The following is a 14297-nucleotide window of genomic DNA, read 5'->3' as shown; positions in this document are numbered from 1 at the left end:
CCAGGGGTGAGGTGGTAGGAATGGTCTCTTGCAGGCACTGCACACAATGAGGGGGTACTTTGTAGAGAATTTAAAAACAATCATAAAACCTACAAAAAAGTGAATTGGCTCTTTATTATCCTCCTGCCCTGTTCTAAATGACCTCAGGAATAAAACACTCCCTCTGGGAAATATATTCTGTTGCCCTAAGTTCTAAACAGTTGCTGCAATGACTGTTGAGTTTTAATAACATATTCCAACTTCAGCTTAGCACATTTTATTTCTTATTATTTTTCTATGAAACATAAATTCACAAGTTAACTTAGAGAAGTCCCAGTTGTCCAGTCGGCCCCAGCACGTAGGATCCAGCTGCACGAGGCAGTTTCCATGTTAGTTTGCACTGTTAGTTCCTAAAGGTTTGACTGATGTTCCATGTTTTAAATAGTTTGTGTCTCCGACAGTCGGAGCACAACATAGGTAGCACTTAAATAGATTCCCAAAAAAATACAATGATAGCTAGTGATTGCACCCTTGGAGAAATAGCACTTGAGTTACTTCAGTTCTATCCTGCTGTGGGACCTGGAATTTTTATTTGTGTTTTCCATTTAAAACAGTGAAAGAAAGTGTGCACTGGGAGGTGAACTATTTTTATTTGGTAAATGCAAATTGTAGATGAATGCAGAACATATTTATTTCATTTTAAAATTGTTGTTGCAAATGTTCTTCAGAGGAGGGGAGTATTAAAAAATGACCCAGCCTGGGGGTAAAACACTGCTCCCTCATTGGGCTCAGACAAACAATAGACTTCTAGCTTTCAAAGCCTTTTCAGTGGAAATTGATTTTACCACTGTCTTCTCATCCTTCCTTTCTGCATTTGGAAGCCATGTGCAATAAATGGCACTTGGAACTCAATAGAGACCTGAATTCAAACCTCAGCCCTCCCACTCACCAGCTAGCAGGCCTGGGATGCGTTGCTTATTCTCCATTTCCTCTTTTACAACTTGAGAATAAAACCCCATGGCAGAGTCTGGATAAGCTGAATCAGATGTAGCATGCAAAGTGTCTGCTGTAGTGCTTCACATGATAGATAGGGTGTTCATTTCCTCTGCCCTCTCCACCTTCTCCTTCTCCTTCCTGCATTGGCCTGTGTCTGTGTCTGCCAGTGCTCTTGTCTTTATAGGATTGGGATCAGTGGGAAGTACCCTATACGTCATATTTACAATGCCTGATATACTCAGCAACTAACACATCATCACTGTGCATCATCTGAACTGTCCCCTCTGAACCTTCCAAACTCCACTTTAAAATGCAAGGTTTGACAAAGAACTTGCATAACCCATGGACACAGATAATAGGGTGGTGAAGGCCTGGGATGGGGGGGTGGGGGAGGGCTGGATGGGGTCAATGGGGGAAATAAGAGGATATATCATGTAATACTTTCAACAATAAAGACTTTTTTTAAATTACGAATTACAAAGCTATTTTAATAAAATAAGAACTTTCAAATAAAAATAATAAAATGCAAGGGTTGAATGAGGGAACTTCTGAACTACAATCCAGGTCTAAAATGTTGTGTAAATCCTGCCTGGATGAGTGCGGATCCCATATAAAAACAAGGAGAAAATATAAGGCACATGAAGCATAAGGTGTGTTATTAGACGAGATGCCATAAAGTAATTGTACCATATAATATTTAAGCTCTTAAAGTTCAAACTCTTAAAAATAAAATTAATATTTTAAAAAAATCTAATTAATTTTTCTAGGCAATAATTACCATCCATTGTGATAATTGATTCCCAAAGTAGATTTGGTTTAAAATAAGGACTGTTCATGGATTTGCTCTTTACAAAGTATCTTACCTACAGCCCAAGGAGTAAACTGCCCAGGGACCTTATAAATCTGGCATGGCTTTAACGTTATTAACGTTGTTTAAGCAGCTCTAGTCCACTGAAAAGCCTTTGTTTTTATTAAGTCCGGTGACACAAAGTTGGCTGGAAATTCCGTGGCATTCATCATTTGCACTCTGCTGTGTGTAGCTTCCAAACATGGGCAGAGAGAGTGCCCATTCTGCCTTCTGCCTGCTCCCACACACTCCTGGACACATCCAAGTTCACAGGGAATGAACTTGATGCAATGGCTCTCTGAGCCCTGGTGCTCTCTTTCAAGGAACTCTTGGGGAAGAAGGCAGGAAGTAATGCTCCTGCCTAAAAACTGGTCAGCTAATAATGTGGCAGGGAGATGATTTTTTTTATATAAATACAGGACTTAGAAATATGTTTTTAAATGAAGAAGTTCACCTTTAATGTGCTAGAAATGGAGAATCCTTCACTTCTGGCATATTCTATACATATGTGGAAATAAGATATTAGAGTGAATAAAATTAGGAAAATAGGCATTTTGGTATGGAAAATCTGCATGTTTACACATAGACATATGCGTTGTTTCACTACAAAGAGATGTAACTTGTTTATTTGTTATTTCTCTGAAGCAACTCCAATAATTTTTTTAAACATTTAATATTTCTCCATAGAGAGAGTTTTTCAAGGCCTATTTCTTTTTTATATTTTACTTAATTATCTTTTTAAAATTTATCTTTATTGTTGAAAGTGTTACAAATGTCCCCTTTGTTTTTTTATTGGGTTTTTTCCCCCATTGACGCCCTCCTCCCCGCACCTGCCCTCCCAAGCCTTCGCCACACTATTGTCTATGTCCATGGGCTGTGCCTATATGCATGTACTTCTTAATTGTTTGTTTTCTTTCTAACTTGTCCTGTGAATACTCTCAATAGCCCTTTCCCTGGGGAGCAGTGTAAGTCACATCCAATTATTATGTCTTGTTTTCAGGCAGGTGTCAAAGCAGAATTCTGAACTTGCTTACTAGATAGGTAATGTGGAACAAGTAATTTCACCTTTTTCCAGCCTCAGTTTTCTCATCTGTAAAATGGGGATACCAACATCTACGTCATGTGATCATTGTAAGGATTAGAAATAATTTGTGGGAAGTTCTATCTTAAAGGCTCTTATTGAATACTAGAGGCCTGGTGTACCGATTCATGCACAGGTGGGGTCCCTCTGCCTGGCCTGTGGGATCAGGCTAAAACTGGCTCTCCGACATCCCCTGAGGGGTCCCAGATTTAGAGGGTGGTTCTCGAGTGAAGCACCCCAGAATTGGGCTCCCTCCTCTCTGGTTCCAGGTGCGTCACCTGAGAACCACAGCTGCCAAGTCACCACAGCTTGGCAGCTCCTGCATTGAGTGTGTGCCCCCTGGTAGTCAGTACACGTCATAGCTACCAGTCGGATGGTCGAATGGTCAGCCAATCACTTAGGCTTTTATATATATAGATCAGCTGTTATTATTAAAATATGAAGTGCCTGACACTTAGAAAAGGTGATTCCCTCCCATCCTGAAGCACTACATTATCTTACTTGATTGGCACGATCAAGTTATCACTCCAATAATACCTCAGATGTTTGTGGTACATCAGGATGCCTTTGGGAACACTTCACTAAAACTGGTCTCTGATATATGTCTCTTCACATTTTATTCATGCCCCTCTGTTACCATTTCCAAAACTTCCCTCTATCTCCCTGTGTTATTTTTTCCTACCATCACATGCTTTTCAAATATTGGTGTGTTGAGTAGCCCTGCATAAAATAATCATTGTATTAAGAGTATAGGTCTTTACAACTGAACCCAGCATCTATTTTGTTTCAATGAGGCTTAAGTGGAATTTTTATGTTTGCAGTTCAAGCAGTTATTCTGGAAACGTGGATTGAACCTTATGTTACTTCCCTGGCTTCTTCTAGTTTTAATAACAAAATAGACAATTAGGGACTTATTTAAGGAATGGAAAATAATCTCAAATTGTTTAAGGGTATTTATGTATATTAGAAGGCAGAATAATGCCACATTTTCCTAATTTCTTTATTATGAGCATAGGAATTCAAACTTGTCTACCAACAAAATGTACATAATTTTTCTGGAAATTCTAAAATTTATTACTTGAAATTAGTGAACTTAATGTGTGAAGACACCAATTTATTTCTTGTGCTTAAATTGTATTAAAGACTTAAAAGACATCTCATCCAGCAAGCTCATCCATCACTTATTGCCAAAACATGTTTTCTACTTGTATATCTTTTTTCAGACAATTTTCAGAAGATGTTTGAAACCTTTTCTTTTTTTTTTTTTTAAATATGGAACGCTTCACGAATTTGCATGTCATCCTTGCACAGGGGCCATGCTAATCTTCTCTGTATCGTTCCAATTTTAGTATATGTGCTGCCGAAGCGAGCACTTGAAACCTTTTCTTTCTTTTTCCTCTTTCTTAATATATATATATATATATATATATATATATATATTTGCCCCCAGAGAAAAATTTTTAATCTTTTCTTCCTTGAACTTCACTTTGGTTTGGCTAAACACCCTACACATGAATGTCTTATGTACTAAGCACTTTGACCCACTGAAAACTCAGATTCAAAGAGATTGCTTAATATTCACCAAGTACCCCCACGGCTTTAGGCACATTCAACCACCTCAGGTATTCTGTGTGTGGCATGAGTTGAATTCTATTCAGTTTATTCTTGAATGAGGGAATGTTGGCGTGGTCTTAAAAACTGAGTTAATGCATTCTGAGAAGAAGCCTTTAAGAGTTCTGAGGATGTTAGCCTTCCATGTGGTAATGTCCTGCAATGTCTTTGGACTCTTAAATTCCTGCTGCTGGCTCTCACTGGATGAAATTCTTTTCATGCAGGTTTTAATATATTTTTATTGATTTTTTTAGCGTGAGAAACATTGATGTGAGAGAGAAACGTCAATTGCTTGCCTCCTACATGCACCTCACCAGGGATCAAACCCACAAGCGGGTATGTGCCCTGATTGGGAATCAAACCGGTGACCTTCCAGTGCACGGAATGATGCTCAACCAACTGAGCCACACTAGCCAGGGCATCACTGGATGAAATTCTTAAGCAATTTAAGGTCCAAAGTCACCCTTGACTTACTCATCCCAAGGAAATATGACTTGCTAAACCTTGACTTATTTCCCATCACTATAATATTTAAGAAGGTCCATCTCCTCAATAAATAATCATTCAAAAGTAGTATCAACTACTCTAAAAATTAAATACCCTAACCATAAGAAACAAAAAATAGTTGGGTGTTTTTCCTTCATTTTCTCACTCGCTTCCCTAGTCCCAACTGAAAGCTGAATGGTTATGCAATGATTATGGTGTGTGTTTTCCAAGACAGCGGTAGTGGTGGTATTTATAATAATCTGACTTTGAGGAGTCATGGACCCCCAAGTGTGTGACCTTAAATCTATTAGGCTTCCTATATCCCTTCACAGGTACAAACACCACACACATACACACACACACACACACACACACACACACACACACGCGCGCACGCGCGCGCAGCCTACAGATGTGGTTTATTTTACTTGCACACAGTTTTTTCAAAAATCTAAATTTGTTGACAACACATTATGAAAATCTGGGTTTTAAGTTTCTTCGGCAAAAATCAGAACATTTGGCACTCCTCCACCCCAATTTCTCCATAGCAACCATCAGCTGGAGCTGTAGGAGCCAACCCAGTGATGTTCAACCTTGATAGCACAGTAAGATCACATGAGGCGCTTTTTCAAAAAATACCGATGCCTGAGCACCCTCTCCCCACCCCACGCAGACCGATTAAACCATCATTTTCAACAGCAGCAGTCGCAGCAAATGTTTACTGAGTGCTTGGAAAGCACCCTGGAAAGAAAGCTAATATATAGAATACATTCATGTTGGGGACACAGAACATGTCTGCAAATGATGATAAGCAACCATATGAGATACAAGATCAGCTTAGCACCAAGCGTGCTATATAAAGCAGTGGTTCTAGCTTTGCTGCCTATTTGAACTACCTGGAGGGCTTTGAAAAATCCTGATGCCCAGGTTTGCACCCCAGACCAATTACATTGAAATTGAGAAGGGAAAAAGGAACTCAAGCATCAGTATTTTTTTTTAAGCTGGGATGCTCATGCAACCGGAACGTTGCAAAGCAAAACCCGGGAGACAGACCGGTGCTTCTCAAACTTGGAGATGAATGTGCATCACCTGGGGGTCTTGTTAAAATTCTGCTATTGATGCAACAGGTCTGGGTTGGGGCCTGAGGTTCTGCATTTCTAACAGCTTCCCAGGTGATGCTGACACTGTTGGAAAGGGGGCTACATTTTGTGTTGCAAGGATGTGGGAAATGAGCTGTGCTGCTTTTTAAATCTGCGATGCTTGGACAATTCTGTTTATCACTCTGATCAGCAGTTTTTTTGGCTATAAAGTGGGTATAACAGCCCCTCCCTACCCCCTTGAAGAGCTATTAGGACTAAATGCAATAATAAAGATGTATAAAGTGCCTTGTACAGTAGATGTTCAATAAATGTTTTTGTCACTGGAATTGAGAAGAGACAAGCATGACTTAGCAAGGTGCACGGGATCATGTCTTTAGCGTTTTTTTAAATAAGACCCCTTATTTGAGTAGAGAGAAGAGCTGGCTGTAGTGTTCTTTGTAACAAGTGCTTGAGTTTCACAAGTAATCCTCAAAGCATTTATTTTTCATTTTAATTCCCTTTCCATCTTTATGCAAAATTGCTGCCAAATAGCAAGATTTTTTTTTTTTTTTTTTTTTTTTTTATTTTTTTTTATTATTTTTTTTATTTTTTTTTTTATTTATTTTTTTTTTTTATTGCTTAAAGTATTACAAAGGGTATTACATATGTGTCCATTTTATCCCCCCGCCCTAGACAGTCCCCTAGCCTCCCCTATCCCCCAATGTCTTATGTCCACTGGTTATGCTTCTATGCATGCATACAAGTCCTTTAGTTGATCTCTTACCCCCCTACCTCCTGCCCCGCAACCCTCCCCGGCCTTCCTGCTGCAGTTTGACAATCTGTTTGAGGCAGCTCTGCCTCTGTATCTATTATTGTTCAAAAGTTTATAATGGTCTCTATTATCCATGAATGAGTGAGATCATGTGGTATTTTTCCTTCATTGACTGGCTTATTTCACTTAGCATAATGCTCTCCAGTTCCATCCATGACGTTGCAAATGGTAAGAGTTCCTTCCTTTTTAGAGCAGCATAGTATTCCATCGTGTAGATGTACCACAGTTTTCTAATCCATTCATCTACTGATGGGCACTTAGGCTGTTTCCAGATCTTAGCTATGGTGAATTGTGCTGCTATGAACATAGGGGTGCATATATCCTTTCTGATTGGTGTTTCTGGTTTCTTGGGATATATTCCTAGAAGTGGGATCACAGGGTCAAATGGGAGTTCCATTTTCAGTTTTTTAAGGAAACTCCATACTGTCTTCCATAGTGGCTGCACCAGTCTGCATTCCCACCAGCAGTGCACAAGTGTTCCTTTTTCTCCACATCCTCTCCAGCACTTGTCGTTTGTTGATTTGTTGATGATAGCCAGTCTGACAGGTGTGAGATGGTACCTCATTGTTGTTTTGATTTGCATCTCTCGGATGATTAGTGACTTTGAGCATGTTTTCATATGTCTCTTGGCTTTCTGAATGTCCTCTTTTGAAAGGTGTCTATTTAGGTCCTTTGCCCATTTTTTGATTGGATTGTTTATCTTCCTTTTGTTAAGTTGTATGAGTTCCCTATAAATTTTGGAGATTAGGCCCTTATCGGATATGACATTGGCAAATATGTTTTCCCACACAGTGGGTTTTCTCGTTGTTTTGTTGATGGTTTCTTTTGCTGTGCAGAAGCTTTTTATTTTGATGTAGTCCCATTTGTTCATTTTCTCTTTAGTTTCAAGTGCCCTAGGAGCTGTATCAGTGAAGAAATTGCTTCGGCATATGTCTGAGATTTTGTTGCCTTTGGATTCTTCTAGAATTTTTATAGTTTCCTGTCGTACATTTAAGTCCTTTATCCATTTTGAGTTTATTTTTGTGTATGGTGTAAGTTGGTGGTCTAGTTTCATTTTCTTGCATATATCTGTCCAATTTTCCCAGCACCATTTATTGAAGAGACTATCTTGGCTCCATTGTATGTTCTTGCCTCCTTTGTCAAATATTAATTGAGCATATTGGTTCGAGCCGATTTCTGGGCTCTCTATTCTATTCCATTGATCTATATGCCTATTCTTGTGCCAGTACCAGGCAGTTTTGAGAACAGTGGCTTTGTAATACATCTTGATATCTGGTATTGAGATCCCACCTACTTTGGTCTTTTTCAGGATTGCTGCAGCTATTCGAGGTCTTTTTTTATTCCAGATGAATTTTTGGAGAGTTCGTTCTAGATCTCTGAAGTATGCCGTTGGTATTTTAATGGGAAGTGCGTTGAATTTATAGATTGCTTTGGGTAGTATGGACATTTTAATGATGTTGATTCTACCAATCCATGAACACGGTATGTTCTTCCATCTGTTTATGTCTTCCTCTATATCTTTTTTCAACGTCCTGTAGTTTTCTGAGTAGAGGTCTTTTACCTCTTTAGTTAAGTTTATTCCTAGGTAGCTTAATTTTTTTGGTGCGATGGTAAACGGGATTGTTTTTATAATCTCTCTTTCTGAAAGATCATTATTCGTGTATAGAAATGCCTCGGATTTCTTGGGGTTAATTTTGTATCCTGCTACATTGCCAAATTCATGTATTAAGTCCAGTAGCTTTTTGATGGAGTCTCTAGGGTTTTGTATGTATAATATCATGTCGTCTGCAAATAAGGACAGTTTTACTTCCTCTTTTCCAATTTGGATGCCTTTTATTTCTTCTTCTTGCCGAATTGCAATGGCTAACACTTCCAGTACTATGTTGAACAGGAGTGGTGAGAGGGGACATCCCTGTCTTGTTCCTGTTCTTAGGGGAAATGGTGTTAGTTTTTGTCCATTGAGTATGATGCTGGCTGTGGGCCTGTCATATATGGCTTTTATTATGTTGAGGTATGATCCTTCTACTCCCACCTTGCTGAGAGTTTTTATCAAAAATGGGTGTTGAATTTTGTCAAATGCTTTTTCTGCATCAATTGATATGACCATGTGGTTTTTTTCTTTCAATTTGTTTATGTGATGTATCACGTTTATTGATTTGCGGATATTGTACCATCCTTGCATCCCTGGGATAAATCCTACTTGGTCATGGTGTATGATCTTTCTGATGTACTGCTGGATCCGATTTGCTAAGATTTTGTTGAGGATTTTGGCATCTATGTTCATGAGGGATATTGGCCTGTAATTCTCTTTCATTGTGTTGTCTTTACCTGGTTTTGGTATTAGGGTGATGCTGGCTTCATAGAATGAGCTTGGAAGTGTTCCTTCCTCTTGAATTTTTTGTAGTAGTCTGAGGAGGATAGGTTTTAGTTCTTCCTTGAATGTTTGGTAAAACTCCCCTGTGAAGCCGTCTGGTCCTGGGCTTTTGTTTGCTGGAAGCTTTTTGATGACTGCTTCAATTTCTTCCATAGTTATTGGCCTGTTGAGATTTTTAGATTCTTCCTGATTGAGTTTTGGAATGTTGTATTTTTCTAGGAATTTGTCCATTTCCTCCAGGTTGTCTAGTTTGTTGGAGTAGAGCTGTCCATAGTATTTTTTAACAATCATTTGTATTTCTGTGGGGTCTGTTGTTATTTCGCCTCTATCGTTTCTGATTTTGTTTATTTGGGTCCTCTCTCTTTGCTTCTTGGTGAGTCTGGCTAGAGGTTTGTCAATCTTGTTTATCCTTTCAAAGAACCAGCTCTTGGTTTCATTGATTTTCTGTATTGTTTTTTTGGTCTCTATGTCATTTATTTCTGCTCTAATCTTTATTATCTCCTTCCTTCTGCTCACTCTGGGGTTTTCTTGTTGCTCTCTTTCTAATTCTTTGAGTTGTAGAGTTAGATGATTTACTACCATTTTTTCTTGTTTGTTGAGATAGGCCTGTAGAGCTATAAACTTCCCTCTCAGGATTGCTTTCATTGTGTCCCATAGGTTTTGGATTGTTGTGTTTTCATTGTCATTAGTTTCCAGGATGTTTCGAATTTCTTCTTTGATTTCATTGGTAACCCAATCAATATTTAATAGCATGCTATTCAGCTTCCAGGTGTTTGAGTATTTTGGGTTGTTTTTATTGTAGTTTATTTCTAATATTATGCCATCGTGGTCTGCGAAGACGCTTTTTATGATTTCAATTTTCTTGAATTTGGGGATACTTTGCTTGTGACCCAATATGTGGTCTATTTTTGAATATGTCCTATGAGCATTTGAGTAGAATGTATATTCCCTGGCTTTCGGGTGAAGTGTTCTGAAGATGTCTATTAAGTCCATCTGATCTAGTGAGTCATTTAGGATTGCTGTATCTTTGCTGATTATTTGTCTAGAGGACTTATCCAGTGCTGTCAGTGGTGTATTAAAGTCCCCTACTATGATTGTATTGTTGTCGATGTCTCCTTTGATATCTTCCAGGAGTTTTTTTATGAATTTGGGTGCTCCTGCATTGGGTGCATATATGTTTACCAGGGTTATATCTTCTTGTTGTATTGATCCCTTTAGTATTATGAAGTGGCCTTCCTTATCTCTTGTTATGGCCTTCACTTTGAGGTCTATTTTGTCCGATATAAGTATTGCTACCCCAGCTTTCTTTTCCTTTCCATTTGCCTGAAAGATATTTTTCCATCCTTTCACTTTCAGTCTGTGTGAGTCCCTTCTAATGAGGTGGGTTTCTTGTAGACAGCAGATGTATGGGTCATGTTTTTTTATCCATTCAGCCACTCGATGTCTTTTGTTTGGAGCATTTAGTCCGTTTACGTTTAAAGTTATTATTGAAAGGTACTTGTTTGTAGGCATTTCTGTTTTTGTGTGGCTGTTTTCTTTCTGAGCTTTTTATTTCTTATTTTTATACCAGTCCCTTTAGCATTCCTTGCATTGCTGGCTTGGTGGTGATAAACTCCCTTAGCCTTTTTTTATCTGTGAAGCTTCTTATTTCCCCTTCAAGTTTGAATGATAGCCTCCAAATAGCAAGATTTTTAAAAGGGATAAATTATAGTTGATTTTCTCTGCCTCTGCCACCCCTGGTAGAGACACCAGCAAGCTATAAAGTGGAAGGAGGGAGCAGAAAGGATGGACAGAGAAAGCCAAGGTCATGCTGAAGGTGTGGCTGTCCCTTTGTTACATGGGCAAAGAAGGCAACTCCACTGAAAAGTGGAGTTTTCATTTCAAAAAATTAAATACTTTACAGTTCTGCATCATAGTATTTCCAGAGGCATAAATGAGAGAAGTGGAATATTATAGAAAAGTCCATGAGTAATTAAAGTAATGAGAAAATTGTCTAGGTATCTACTAACAGAAGATATGGTGGTTTTTAAAACATAGTCAAATTCTTTGACTCTCTCCCAGCAAGACATGTGTTGGGGGGGGGTGTCCTCTCTCCTGGAATTTGGGTGGGCTTGTGACCACTTTGTCCAATAGTGTCTGGTGGAAGAGACACTATATGATTTCCAAGGCTGGATCATGAAAATCCACATGGCTTCCCTTTTGTTCTCTGGAACACTTGCTCTTTGGTCCTGAGCCACCAACCACTAATCCCAACTACCCTGAACCTGCTGTGCTAGAGAAACCATATCTATGCACTCTTGGAAATAATACCAGCTGAGCTCAGCCTTCCTGTCATCCCTGCCTAGGTGTCATGTATGTGACTACCAGTCCAGCCATAGTTGAATATCGCTGGGTATCTTTGTTAACACTGCGTGAAAGTAGAGCCACCCAACAGAGCCCTGCTTGAATTCCCAGCCCACAAACCTGAGCGGGGTAATAAAATGGTTGTTGTTTTAAGCCATTAAATTTTGGGGTGGTTTGCTTCCCAGTAATAGATGACTTGAAAAGGGGTTAATTTTAGTTTTTGTATAAGAATCATCTTAATTCTTCCCAATGGAAGAATATTAAATTTATTTGTGTATGTTAAGGAAGTCAGGAGAGCATAAAGAATATGCAAGAGTCAAGAGATTTGGGTTCTTGCATTGATGCCATTTCTTCCTAAATTAATCTATAAAATCATCTGATCTCAATAAAATAGGAACAAAAAAAATTTAGAGGAAGGGTTGGCTGGTTCTGTGGCTTCTGATCTTCTTATGAAAAAAACAACCATGTGAGAATTGATGGGAAAATTGCAGTGGAAAGAGGATAAAGAGCAAGTCCCAGTCTAACTCAGATGTTAAAATACACTATAAAGCAAAGGAAATTAAGATAAACCAGTGCCAACATGGGAATACACAGGCAAATTAGCAGAAGAGAAGAGAGATCAGATATCATGTAAATATTTATGGGAATTTGGTATATGATAAAGATGGCATTCAGAACAATGAGAAAAGGATGGATTATTCTTTCATGTTGGGTCAACTGGCTAACTTTTTTGGGGGGAATAACAAAGCTGAATACATAGCCACTACTTATGCCAAAATAAATTCCAAATGAATAAAAGATTCTGACATAAAAACAAACCATGAGAGTACCAGACAAGTTTTTAAAAATAACTCTGGAGTGCATAGGCCTTTCTAACTAAGATACAAAACTCAAGGGCTATAAAAGATAGGTATTTATATCTGAGTATATAATTAAACATTTCTTTATGACAAAAAATACCCTATCAACACAGTCAAATAGCAGACACCACACTGGAAAATATACTAGTAACACAAATGTGACATGAAAGCTCCTTTAATTACTAAATACAGAACTCTTATGAATCAAATTAAGATCCAAACAACATGAGCATGATAGATGTATAATATGAATCTTCTTCTATGAAACAGAGAACATTAGATATATTTTCATGTGTGTGCAGGAACATTTCTGAGAGGATAAATCAGGCTTTATTGATTTACGGTGGCCAGCATTAGGGAGTCTCACTTTCCAGCACATACTCTTGACATTTCTTTTAGCGACATATATATTTAATTTCTGTTCTAACCATAAAAGGGACAGTAATTCCTGGCCCTAGTCAGATAGCTCAGTTGATGAGAGCATTGTCCTGATGCGCCAAGAAGCAACCAATGAATGCATGAATAGGTGGAACAACAAATGGATGTTTCTCTCCTCATTTCCATGAGACTTCGTTTAGAGAATGAGTCACACACAGGTTGCAGAAATTTGCTAGCAGATGCAACCTAGTCTGTACAAACCCTCTAAACAAGCTTGACAAAGGAGGTCGATTATATTTACCTTGCAGTGTGTTCGAGAGACCTAAAGTGGTCATGTAGTGTGAGAGGGTCTGAGAGACAGTAAAAGGAAGGAAATGATGAGAAACTCCTAAAAAGCAGAAAGGCTGGTCCCAAAGATACCAGGCAAGTCTTCACAGCCATAGGGACTTATAATTTTGTTTTCAAACCAGAGTCTTTATTCAACCTGCAAGCTTGGCTTTCCTCACTTTTACTCACAGGTTGACACTCTTGGAGAGCAGAAACACAAACAGAACACAACCTTTATGCCATCTCCCCTCCAGTGTGGACTCTCGATGACCCAAATATCAGTTCCCAAGTCAGTAGTAAGCGTCTTAGCGTAGGACTGGAAGGTGTTCTAAGATGTTGACAAAGTTCGCCTTTCTTTTATAGATCAAAAGCCTATGGGCAGGTCTTAGTGACTCTTTATGCCTCGTGTGCCTTTCCAAAGTAAACCTGTGTCTACTCAGTATGTGATAGCATCGGACATTCCTTTAAAACTCTTTATTTAGAAACTTTAATTGAGAGTAGGGCATTAGACTACCATATTGTAGGTGGTGCACCCATCCACATTACTGAGAAATTGTTTTAAACATTTAACAGTTTAGCAAGAAGTAGAGGTTAGTAGCTTTGTTGCCAAAATCTCAGTACAGTATTTACAATTTGCCAGATGGACTTGCCTTATTAGATTTTGTTTTATTTCAATTAAAACAAACAAAAAAAACCACTTCTTAATTGATGAAGTGGCTTGCTAGTAACATGGTTTTATAGGAGTTTTTCTTTTCATGTCTTTTTTTACCGTATGGAATTATCTGTCAGAAATAAATGATGGAACAGATTAACCTGTCTTTTTCCTTCCTGCATCTGCCAGTGCAACAGTGAGCCTTCGGTGGTACACCCTACTTACTGGCCAGCACGGGTCAGGGAAGTGACAAAGTAACTAGAACCCACATTAAAAATGAAGATACTCTAGCCTGCGTGCTGGTGTGCCTGCTAAATCAATTACGACTATCCTCTGGTCCTGGCTTACCGTGGCAGCCTCATTTCTCTGGACTGCCTTCATTTCCTTTCCAAATAGCTGTAGAGTGGACTCTAGTGCTCACTTCGGCCTTGGCCAGCTGGGTAACATTAGTT

At 38.7% G+C, this 14297-nt stretch overlaps 1 protein-coding gene and 1 non-coding gene across 7 annotated transcripts in view; one reads left to right on the top strand and one right to left on the bottom strand.

Annotated features, from left to right (window-relative positions):
• THRB (thyroid hormone receptor beta) overlaps positions 1–14297 on the top strand; it is a 288246-nt gene that overhangs the window by 107218 nt on the left and 166731 nt on the right. The window lies entirely within an intron of this gene.
• LOC118668715 lies at positions 4170–4276 on the bottom strand. Its single transcript, XR_004971722.1, has one exon. It is a non-coding gene; the product is annotated as a U6 spliceosomal RNA (small nuclear RNA).

The sequence above is a fragment of the Myotis myotis genome, unplaced genomic scaffold (genome assembly GCF_014108235.1).
Source record: "Myotis myotis isolate mMyoMyo1 unplaced genomic scaffold, mMyoMyo1.p scaffold_m19_p_13, whole genome shotgun sequence".
In the NCBI taxonomy this organism is placed as follows: domain Eukaryota; kingdom Metazoa; phylum Chordata; class Mammalia; order Chiroptera; family Vespertilionidae; genus Myotis; species Myotis myotis.
This window is presented reverse-complemented; position numbering and strand designations above follow the sequence as displayed.